Consider the following 10858-nt stretch of genomic DNA (forward strand, 5'->3'; position numbering starts at 1 on the left):
TACATTTGCCTGAACGACAGACCTTTTTTAAAAAAATATATATTTTTCAGCTTTACTTTACTTAAAAGTGACAAGAAAAGAGTTAGTCCATTCGAGTTTACACTTGGGGTTGACAAAAGAAGCAGGATCCACCGCCATGCCTTTTTTGACTTGACCCAACAGCAAATAACAGAGCGGCGGTTGCGTTTCGGAGCCACACAAGCGGCGAGGTGTTTGAAACTTGACATGCCCTTCGCATGTTTTACTTTGCCACAAATGTACACCTTTATGGCAAACGTGTGCACCCCCGCCCTGCCCCGCACCCCCGCACCGCCGCACACCGCAGCGCAGCCACAAAAGCGCGCTCACTGCCTCATTGGACAGAGTTGGCCCCCGCTCCAAGAAACACAGCCAGCTCTACCGCTGAAATAGATTTCAATACATTTGAATTTCCGCAGCCACTTTCTCTACCCCCCCTGAAGTCCGGAGATGGTAATGAATTAGCAAACAAAGGCCTCAAAAGAATTCCCTGCCATTCCTCTTAAGGCCAATGAATTAGCCGCCCGCGACCGCACAAGGAAAACAAAAAATGGCCCGTTTATTTTCCTGTGGTGGGACCGTTTCAACACGGTGATTATGCACGCACGCCGCCAGCCTTCAAAGGGGCCTCAATCAAGTCCAATATTTTACAAGACAGAAGGGCCTCTGTCGTCAAATCAAATAGTTCAAATGTCAACTCGTTTGTTTTCATAATAAAAAATCCAATTCATTCTCATTTTAAAGTGGTGGCAATTATCTTTTATTGAATTATAATTCAGTAATTGTTTAACAAAAAGAATACACATGTGCTAGAGGGGAACTAAAAACACGTCAAAATTTCATATTCTGTGAAATGGAGTTTTTTTAATCAGACATTTCTTTTTCCATTTTTAATTTGTTACTAATAATTTATTGAATTATAAACTGTACATTGCTTGATAAAATGGATACAAATGTGCTAAATGTATGTGTGATTTTTTAAAATTGGAATCATAAAATAATATTTTCCATTTTTTCATTAATTTATAGTTCAGTATATGAATTAAAAGCTCAGTGGATGCCTGTTCCAGAGTCACATCTACCATATGACCTCAAACGCTCTTTGCCACACTTCAAAAGTTCACATTGTAACGGCACTGCACTTTTAATGAGCACAATTATTGTTGCTTTCTATTTCTTTTCCTACACGTCGTCACATGGGCACAAAAGAAGCATTGTGAGCTCACCGATAAGATGAGATCGGAACACCTGGTTCCACTGCACGCCGGCATTCGTCTCGGCCATGAAGTGAAAACGAGTGACGTCAGTTCTGCGTGCAGAATAGAGCGCAAGGCCAGGCGAAAATAAACAGTCATAGAAAGTGCCGTTGTTCAGACGCCATCGCATAGGTCAGGTTGGCTAAAGAGAGTACAAAAAAATAAAAAGCAAACCCTTCGGTAAAATGTACTTAACCCTTCTTAGAACTGTATTTAAAACATAAGTGGGTGTCAAAATGGGTCTGGAATGCCTCATAGATGCCCCCCAGTCATTTGGCAAAGAAATAAAACACCTTTAGTCATCTTGGAATAGAACTAGTAGCTTAAGTGTAGCCTAGCCAATCTAGCTTGGACAAGCCTTCTTAACGATGTTTACTTATCTTAGACTTGTAGACTTACATTAGCCCAGCCCAGACAAGCCTTCTTATCTTAGCCTATCCGATTTAAATTCTGGTTTAGCTCACTTATGTTAGCCTAGCCCTCTTAGCTTGGGTTAGCCTTCTTATGGTCCTTTTTTAGATTACATTAGATAGATAGATAGATAAGATCGATCGATCGATCTGTGAGGGAAATTAGCAAAGCAGGTTTACGTAAGAGCTTATTTACTTTGGCCCAGTTATTAGCTACATTATTATGTAGGTTGGCCTCGCTCTTTCAGCTCTAGCCTTAGCTCTAGACTAGCCTTATTACCTTTGCTCTGTTAACTTACCTTAGCTTAGTACAGATGTGCACCATTTCTTCTAGCTTTGTCTCTTTATTGGCCCAATTTAGCCTAACCATCTTAGCTAAGCCTAACTTTTATAGGTTAGCGTAGCCCACTTTGCTTGGCCTATCTCACTTAGTTGAGTCTAAAATGACCAAATTATTTCTCCACAATGATTTTGCAAATGAACTAAGTATTTAATACCAAATATGGTAAGAAACAGCGCCATCTAGAGAGTCCCCACTGTGGTTAGGCAGCTGTCTTGGCTTGGGCAGCATAGCCAATGTCAGAATTAATAGAACAAATGTTGCATTTATAAACACAAACCAAACTGCGCTAAACGGGGGGAGTTGCGGGGAGGGGGGCGAAAAATAAATAAACCACAGAGAGGTGAACCATAACAAATAAAACACACTGTAAATAAATCCATATTTTCTTGTACAAGTTGGATAATTAGAAATATGGACGTGTGAGGAAAACAGACGTGTGAACTTATTTTTGGGTCATTTTTTGTAGGCCCTGGCAGAGACAAGGCGATTACAGAAAATGCTTGTATTTTTGTTTGCATGCTTGTGTAACTCTGGCTCAGCGTGTGTGTGCGTGTGCGTGTGCGTGTGTGCGTGTGTGGGCTGATCTTGGCCGCGGCCCGCCGCCGTCTGTAAAGGAACAGCTGGAGGCAAAGCCAACAGTGATCCGGCTCGGGGAGCTTCGGGGCCCTGCCAGGCGGCGACAGATTCCAGAAGTTTCCACGGTGCCGCGTCGCTATGCCAACGGGCTCTTGGCACGCGGCCGCCATCCCGATCCGCGCACCTGGCCCACCAAGAGTCCAGAATCACCTCTGCTGTCACAGTGTGATGAACAGGTCATTTACAACCCAAGTGTTTGTGTGTTTTTAAGAGTTATGGGCGCAGGGAAAGAAAACAGTGTGGCAGCGCAGTGGACCTCCTGTGTGCGCCGCTCCAATCAAACTGAGGAGCCGTGGAAAAGCCTCACGCACGCGCAGGAACACACGCCATGCCTTCGCTATCTGGGCCTTCAGCGGTGACTTCATCCACCTCCTCACACCACTTTGCAGTTATCGAAATATCAACACTCTACAAAATCAGCAAAATAAAGCAGCGTGCAACAGCACCGCCCGCATCATCTGGAGCGGTTCGCTATCAATATTCCGCTAAGACAAAAAGATCACATATTTACGTAAAATATGTTATACTCAACTGAGATGCTGATTTTAAGTGCACCTTGACTTACAAATTCGATTCGCCGTGAGCCCAAGCTTATAACTTAAATGGAAAAGAAAAAACACCATAATAAAACACAAATAAACGGGGGACATGGTCAGAAAATAAACAAAACAGGGTTTTACAGGGGATTGGGTCAATAAAATGTAAATAAGCGGGGGATTGGGTAAAAAAAAAAAAAATGCAGATAAGTGAGGTTTCCCGTGAAAAACGTGCGACGGGTTACGCAAAAATAAAAATGTGAATTAGGGTTAGGTTAGCCCTAACCTTTAAAGTGGAAATCAACCCAAACATATTTTTTTCAAGAATATGTTCTATGCAAGCGCACTAATTGAAACAAGGCATTCTGATAAATATTTCGTTTGTGGAGTAATTCTCATTGGACTCATTTTTAGCCATCTCCGGGGGCGGCCATTTTGTCAATTCTGTCGACTGAAAATGACATCACATCTACCCAGGGCTCAGGTAACGACCAATCACGGCTCAGCTTTAGAAAACAGACAAGATGTGATTGGTCATTACCTGAGCCCTGGGTAGTTGTGATGTCATTTTCAGTCGACAGAAATGTCAAAATGGCCGCCCCCTGAGATGGCTAAAAGCGGGTGGATTGTGCTGCTTAACTCATATTGCACAAACACACTAATAATCAGAATGCCGTGCTCCAACTAGTGGGCCTGTTGGGAACATTGAAAAAAAATATGTTTGGGTTGATTTCCCTTTAAGTACAGGGTGTGAGTACTTTTGCAATCTCTGCAGAGGGATACTACTCATAAGGAAAGTCCAACGTGGAAATGAAGATTTGTTGTTGCATCTTTGATGAAGCCACTCCAAGGCAATGGAAAGCATCTGACACCGATGCCTCATAATTCATCTGACACTTTTATCATCCGTGGCGACGCTTTCCCAATGTGACGCGATGCGCCAAATAATATGGGCGAGTCTCTCTCACTGGAGAGGGGAAAAAAAGAAAAAAATTAAAAATTCCCCCTTGTTGAATTCCGACATTACATTCTTGTAGGTGGAGAAGAGCAGACAGTCTGCGGTGGTGAAAAGTCGCCTTTGGTGCGGCTCCACTTTTGCATTCAGCTGTTTTTTTTTTCTTGTTTTTTTTTTACCCACAAACCATATAAAGTCGGGCTGTTGAGTTAATAACACGCACAAGTGATTTAAGCGTACTTAATTTAATAGTTTAACACAGCCTTTTATTAAATGATACCTGATACCCGTGTGCTACATTTTTGTTTGCACCGCAAAATGTTTTTTTTTTTCCCCCACCGATGTGTCACAAACCTGACGAGGAGGCCTGTGGTGCAGCGTCACTTGTCTTGTTAGCTTGGCCTTGCTTACTTAGCTTAGCATAATAAATTAAGATGAGCCGAGCCCAGCAGTCGGCAACCTTAAAGACTCAAAGAGCCATTTGGATCACACGTCACCCACAGAAAAACAAACACATGGGAGCCACAAAACCATTTGGACATCTAGAGTGAGGATAACATTTCATACACTGCTTTTTCTTGCAACAATTACATATAAGAAACGAGAGTGTGTTGTATTCATGAAATTAATCAATTGCTTTTTCAGAACACAATATTTTATTTCTGCATGAAACAAACACATAACCGGTTTAGCACCTTTTGTTTACCCTAGCCACTTAGCTTATACGAGATGCCCCGACTTGGCCAAGCTGATTTAGGTTAGCCCAGCCCACGTAGCTTGACCTATCACTGTTAGCTTGGTTTAGCTCTCTTAGCTTAGCCTTGTTTACTTACCTTAGTGTGGTAAACTTAACTTAGCCTAGCTTACTAAACTTGGACGAATGTGCTTACTTCCGAATCTGTTGTTAAATCTGAAAGCCTGTAGTGTCACATTTGCTCTGTTAGCTTAGCCTAGGCCTCATAGCGAATGACAAATTCTGCATTTGTGTAAGTACGCTCTCTCCAAAGGCCAGTGACTCGTCATGACGTAATGACGAGCCAGCTCAACTTAATTACGCTGCAAAAAAGAGCTGATATTTAAAGAGGGAAAAATAAGAGGTTATGATGGTCATAAAAATTCACATTTTGCCCCGGTGTATCTTGGCTCATGTGTTACTAAAAGAAGTCAACCTTTATTACCTTTGGAGTGAAAAGTTGTAATTTTTTGAAGTGGCGCGTGTATTTCTTTCTGGACAGAGTCAGCTCCCGTCATATCTGCTTACGTACAATCACCAGCGGTGGGGTGAACTGGGCGTTCCGCCTATGTGACGGACCGGTCCGCCGATCCGCCGATGACTGACGCCTACTAGCGGTTTGTATTCGTCCCGTTACCGTCTCGGTGCGGGCTTCACGGTTCGGTGCACGCAGTCATACGTCTGATAGGGTAAAAAAAAAAAAAAAAAAAAAAAAAAGTCAACGCCTGATGCTGCATTCACACCAATCCTGTTATGGTGTAAAGTGAAGTTCTCTTGCTTTGCTAACAGTTTCGTCTGTCAACACTCGAGCCTACATCGGCGCTGTCACCGCTTGCAGGTGTGAGACGAAGCTCTCTCACATAATTACACGTGATCTCACAAAACCCAACAACAGCAGAGCGTCTCGGATTTGGGCCAACATTGACGACGGGTGACAGAAGTGGAAATATCGATGTGGCCGAAAAGACTTGCTTTGGAAAATAATTGTTGCCATCTGGGGAACCCACAAAACACCACATTGGGTGTTTGTTTTTATTTACTCTAATTTCCTTGTTCCACGAATCCACCGACATAATTCTTGGGGAGCAGTGAAAATTAGTGTTATACATTACATATCGTATTGGAATGAAAATACTTGCGCGTAACATGTTCCCTCTATTTTGGATGATTTAAAAAAAAAATTAGCAAGAAAGTGCAGGCTATTCAAGAAATAATGGTAAAAAGGTTTTCGAGTGAGAAGCGCTTGCCTTGTTGATTTTTTTTGCTTTGAGTTGCAAATCAAAATTTGAGTTCCAAGTGAGCAAAGAAAACAGCAGTTTTTGAGGGTCGAAACATGCATGACGACTCATGGAATTTTGCACACACAACAGGCCTGGCAAAAAAAAAAAAAAAAAAAAAAGACATTTTAGAGGTTTATTGTGCGAAATGGCTCAGTTGCGGCCCCTACAAATTTTTAACCAAGGAGACCTGGCTATATATTTCACCTAGAGCTACAAAAATTGGTAAGACCAAAAAATAAAAGGGTAAATCTGCCATGTTTAATTTACTTTCAAATTTGCCCCCATTTTTGGGCTTTTTATCGAGGTAATATTTGCACAAACCCAAACCCTTTGATCCGATCGACTTCAAACTTTGGGTCTATTATCTGAAGATGTTGACGACAACATTTTATTTGAAACTCAACGATGATTTAGTCGAGCGCTGTTGCCGTGGCGACGCGTCGACGGCCAAGAAAAATGACACTTGTATTTGCAGGTCTAAACATGCGTGAAAGCTCATCAAATTTTGCACACATACCAGTCAACTTCAAACCCCAAAAAACGGAGTTTTAGTTCTTTTTTTGTTTCACACAAGTGACTTTTACTGAGGTACGGCCTGTGAGTACTTTGGCCACCCCCGGGAAGAGCACAGACACCAAATTGTTTGAGTGGGGATGTTGAAAGCTTAAAAGAACACACGGATCCTTTTTATTGGAGTCCTTACTCCCTGCTAAGTCATCAGGTGTTTGCCTCTGTCTGCCAGGAAGGAAGTCCTTATGAATGTCGACCAGAACACCCCAGGCATGCTCGCCCACACACACACACGCAAAAACAATACAGTAACTTTATTTATAGAGAAAGATGCTGCTCTGAGGACTCCAATTTGTCATGGGATATGTTAGTCCAATAAATCCATTGACATATTTTATGGTCTTCTGCTACGATGCACGCATCAACTCCAAATGGGCGTGCTTCAAGTAATGTGGCAAATTCATTGAGTGTCTGTGTTCTTTGCCGTTTGTCATTTTTGCACGTTGCCAGTGGTCAGCTCAGCCGCTATTGTTGACTTTTCCATCAGAACGATTTGGCCGGCCGGGCGGGCGCCTTCTGCTCAAGCCAAGAAGAGGAAGAAGCAACACGCTGGCCTTATTAGCCCCTGGAGGGGAAATGGCATTGGCATATGGGCCACAAATGCGCATGTACAATCAGCGTCTGTCCATTCATCAAGTACTGTACCCATGTCAACTTCAGTCTGTCCGCTCACAGACACACTTGATTCAAACATCTGTCTGTCCATTCAACACAATACTTACATAATACTCCACATTTCAGATTAAAAAAAAAAAAAAAGAGTGACTGATGCCTTTAACCCATTAAATCCGGGAACGCACAAGCGTGTTTCTACCACTAAAGCCGGGAGAGTGTATACGTCCTTTTCTTTTTTAAATCCAATTCTCGCTCTCTTAGCCAATGAAATGCATCAGAATATACAAGTGACGGGTGTCCCGAGTCGTCGGAGGATATCCGGAATTTTTCCAAGGGGGAATGGTGGCACAGTCGATCGCGGGAGCTCTGCTATAAGTCACGGCGGTGATATAGACGACGCGCTTGGGGACTTTAAAGCCGTGAAGCCAGCCAAACGTGATATACGGTTAAGATATATGTTCGTAGACAATGACAATTTCAACGTCTTTGGAAGAGAATACAGCATGGTAGTTGCCACTCGATTTTTGAAAATAAAAAATACTGCTTCACTTGCATCTTGGATTGAAACAGTCAAATTTGGGGGGAATTATGTTTAGCCTATCTGCTACAGGGGCTGAGATATTCATTATTTGGTAGGTGTTGAATTCCCGCGTCAGGTTTTCAAGGGTGACTCCAAAGACCACCGTAGGTTTTAGACGGATGTCTCACGAGGGGCTTCAGGTTTTAATGGGCTCATCTAAAACATCTTATTTTGGGCCAAAAGCTTAACCCCCGAACCCTTCCCCTAACCCCAACCAAATGTTTGGAGAACCCCCTCCCGCTTTTATATCCCCAAAAGGTCACTTTGGTAAAGGCGGAGAACGGTGCCATGCAGCCACCGGCAAAGCCAACACATCACACCTACGCAGCCACTTCACTCCCGCTATTAACACTGAACTTGAAAGCAGCTCTGCAACCAGCGCATAACAACACCCCCCACGCCCCTTCCTTAACCCGTGCCCGCCTCCCCGTAATCTCATCCCAACCACAAGGCTCCCCTCTCCTTGGGGACAGTGTAACATAAACATAGTCAGCGTGCCTCAGTGTTTCCAGAAGTCACCCACCCACACCAGCGAGCTCGAGCCCATCTGACGGAAAGGAGATCTGCTGTCTGAATCACAGACGCTTTATTTACAACCCACAAAACAAACTCCAAAAGGTTAATCCCTCTTTTTGTCCCGACACGCACCGCTTCGGCGCGAGAGTGAGCTAAGACCTCATCGAACACTGGGGCTGTCTTGAACGTGCGCATCATCTCTGAGCGGCATGTGCTTTCAGTCGAGTGCAGCCGCATTGGAACGCACCATTTCGGCTGTTACGTTCCAAATTGGACGGCGCATTGTAAGTAAAAAAACTGGGGCCATTCCTAACCCCAAAAAATGTGCACGTCTACTCATTCCCACTTCAGTCTCTGTAAATATCCTGACCGGTGTTTAATGCCTCGCCCGTCCTAACCGTGATCAGCAAAGAACCAGTGTTTTTTAATTTTTTGTTTGTTTGTTTTTTAAGCAAAGAAGCAGTGTGCGCTGGTCCCAGCATAAATCTATGTAGCTCTGCTCACTTCCACATTTCCTCATTCTCATATAAGTCAGCCACGGAGAGGTTAATCCTTTTGATATGTTGAAGTGGTCATTAGTATGGATGTCCACATACATTTTGGTGCTAGTGTTACTCAAAACAACTTTGCAGATTCGATCCCCCTGCTGAGAGCACTTTCCCTCCGCCTGCGCGGAGCGCATCTTGGGCTCGTCAGTGTCGTATACAGTATATGCGCCCTGGCCGTTCAGACCGCGAACGCATTGGAAAAGATCGGATACGTATCCCATCTAGGACCACATATGAAAGGGACCCAGGTCGCACTTGAAAAAAATCGGAATTGAGCAGTTCAGAATGTCATAAAAAAATCTAATACCCTATGGGCAAAAAAATCCGATCCGGGTCGCATTTGCCTGCGGTGTGAACCTAGCCTAACATGGTGCTTGCGAATGAGACTCTGCTGGACTGGGAGTCGTTACCGTTACTCATTACATTATTCATAATAAATGCCACGCATTGCATTGGAAAATGTATCAGAAATGTATTTATCTTTCAATTGTTCACTTTATTCAGTTGCTGTTACATCAATAGAATTTAAATTAACAAACTATCCTGAATGTTTGGGATAAAATAGCCCCTAAATGCACACATTTGCACTCTAAACTTTGAATTCATTATGTATTAAAATTCAAGTTTTCTTCCTTATAGACTAGTCGACTAGTCGCAAATAAAATTTGAGACTAGTCGGCGGGCAAATTAGTCGAAATTCCCATCCCTAGTTATAAGCAATGAAAGTACAATGACTTCCGACGGAGAGTTTGGAATCGGTCCCTCCAGTGACTCCGACCGAACAAGGATAGGACGGTAGGGGGCGCGGCCATTTGCCTCATTAACAAGAGGCGTTATTCATGGAGTCACTTTTTTTCCTAATTTCTCCCAAATGTATTGAAAAACTATTTTCATTTCCCCGATCAAAAAATATATAAAATGAACATGGCCATCCCGGCCCAACCATCCCTTTAAGTGGGAGTAAGGAAGTGTTTGTACTCGGTTACTTCTCAGGCCGGCCTGGCAATGAAAGGCAGGCCTGTGAGCAGCGCGCGTGCAGCACGAAGGCAAACACCGGCCTCCTCGGTGCGCCTTTCGCAAGGCGATGCGGACGGCAGACGCGCGTTGGGCCGCGTGAGCAAAACGGGCTTTGCGCCGCGCAAGCGCGACTGTTGCAAAACCGCAGGCGGACAGAAAACAAGCCGCCTGGCCTCAGCCCCATGTTTGACTTGCACTCAGTGTTGATTTATCTCCTGCCCGGAGTATGTAATCCAATGTCTAATGGACTCACTGTTCATTAGTGTATTAACACGTTTGAACATTTACATCACGGAGGCCCCGGCATGTGTTTTCAATTGGTGAAAGCCAAGCTTATTTTAGAGTTGCGCTCATAGGGTGGGGATATTTTGCGCTGACAAATAGTGTAGTGTTACGCCAGCGGGTTTGGGCAAGCCGAGGTCAGCGGCGGAACGCGGCCCGGTGACGAGCCGAGGCCGACGTCGCAACGGATTATCGCCGCGGCTGCGCATCTCGCTCTCGGAAAGGCGGCGCTGGTATTGAAAGCGGGCCGGTGCCGTCCTTTCGCCGCCCTGCTCCTTCCGCGCTCTCAAATTGCCATCAACTCAACAGGGCACTTTGGATAAACACGGCCAGACCGGAGCAATAAACACATGTAAGGGATTAGAAATGTCTTGATTTACAACTGCACGCAGGCTGCCCAAAGTTGGCTGCCGTACTTGCTGTTTATTATGACGCTCCTCAAGTCGCATAAAAGGGTGATTTTAAAACATGTTTGTTTAGGCAGGTATTACAATGAACCTACATGCTTTGGATTGTTTTATTACAATGAACCTACATGCTTTGGATTGTTTTGTTGACCTAAT

General features: G+C 44.0%; 1 long non-coding RNA gene across 3 annotated transcripts in view; it reads right to left on the minus strand.

Moving 5' to 3' along the window:
* Positions 1-354: 354 nt before the first annotated feature.
* Positions 355-10858, minus strand: part of LOC147149388 (uncharacterized) — a 32227-nt gene continuing 21723 nt past the window's right edge. The window contains exon 4 of one of the 3 annotated variants that reach the window (XR_015086662.1): positions 355-2787. This is a non-coding gene — a long non-coding RNA (uncharacterized LOC147149388). Of the gene's footprint in view, positions 2819-10858 lie in introns of all 3 variants that reach the window. The other 2 variants (XR_015086658.1, XR_015086660.1) reach the window with 2 other exon arrangements.

The sequence above is a fragment of the Filicampus tigris genome, chromosome 4 (assembly GCF_054856515.1).
Source record: "Filicampus tigris isolate MCC_2025a chromosome 4, RoL_Ftig_1.0, whole genome shotgun sequence".
Classification (NCBI taxonomy): Eukaryota; Metazoa; Chordata; class Actinopteri; order Syngnathiformes; family Syngnathidae; genus Filicampus; species Filicampus tigris.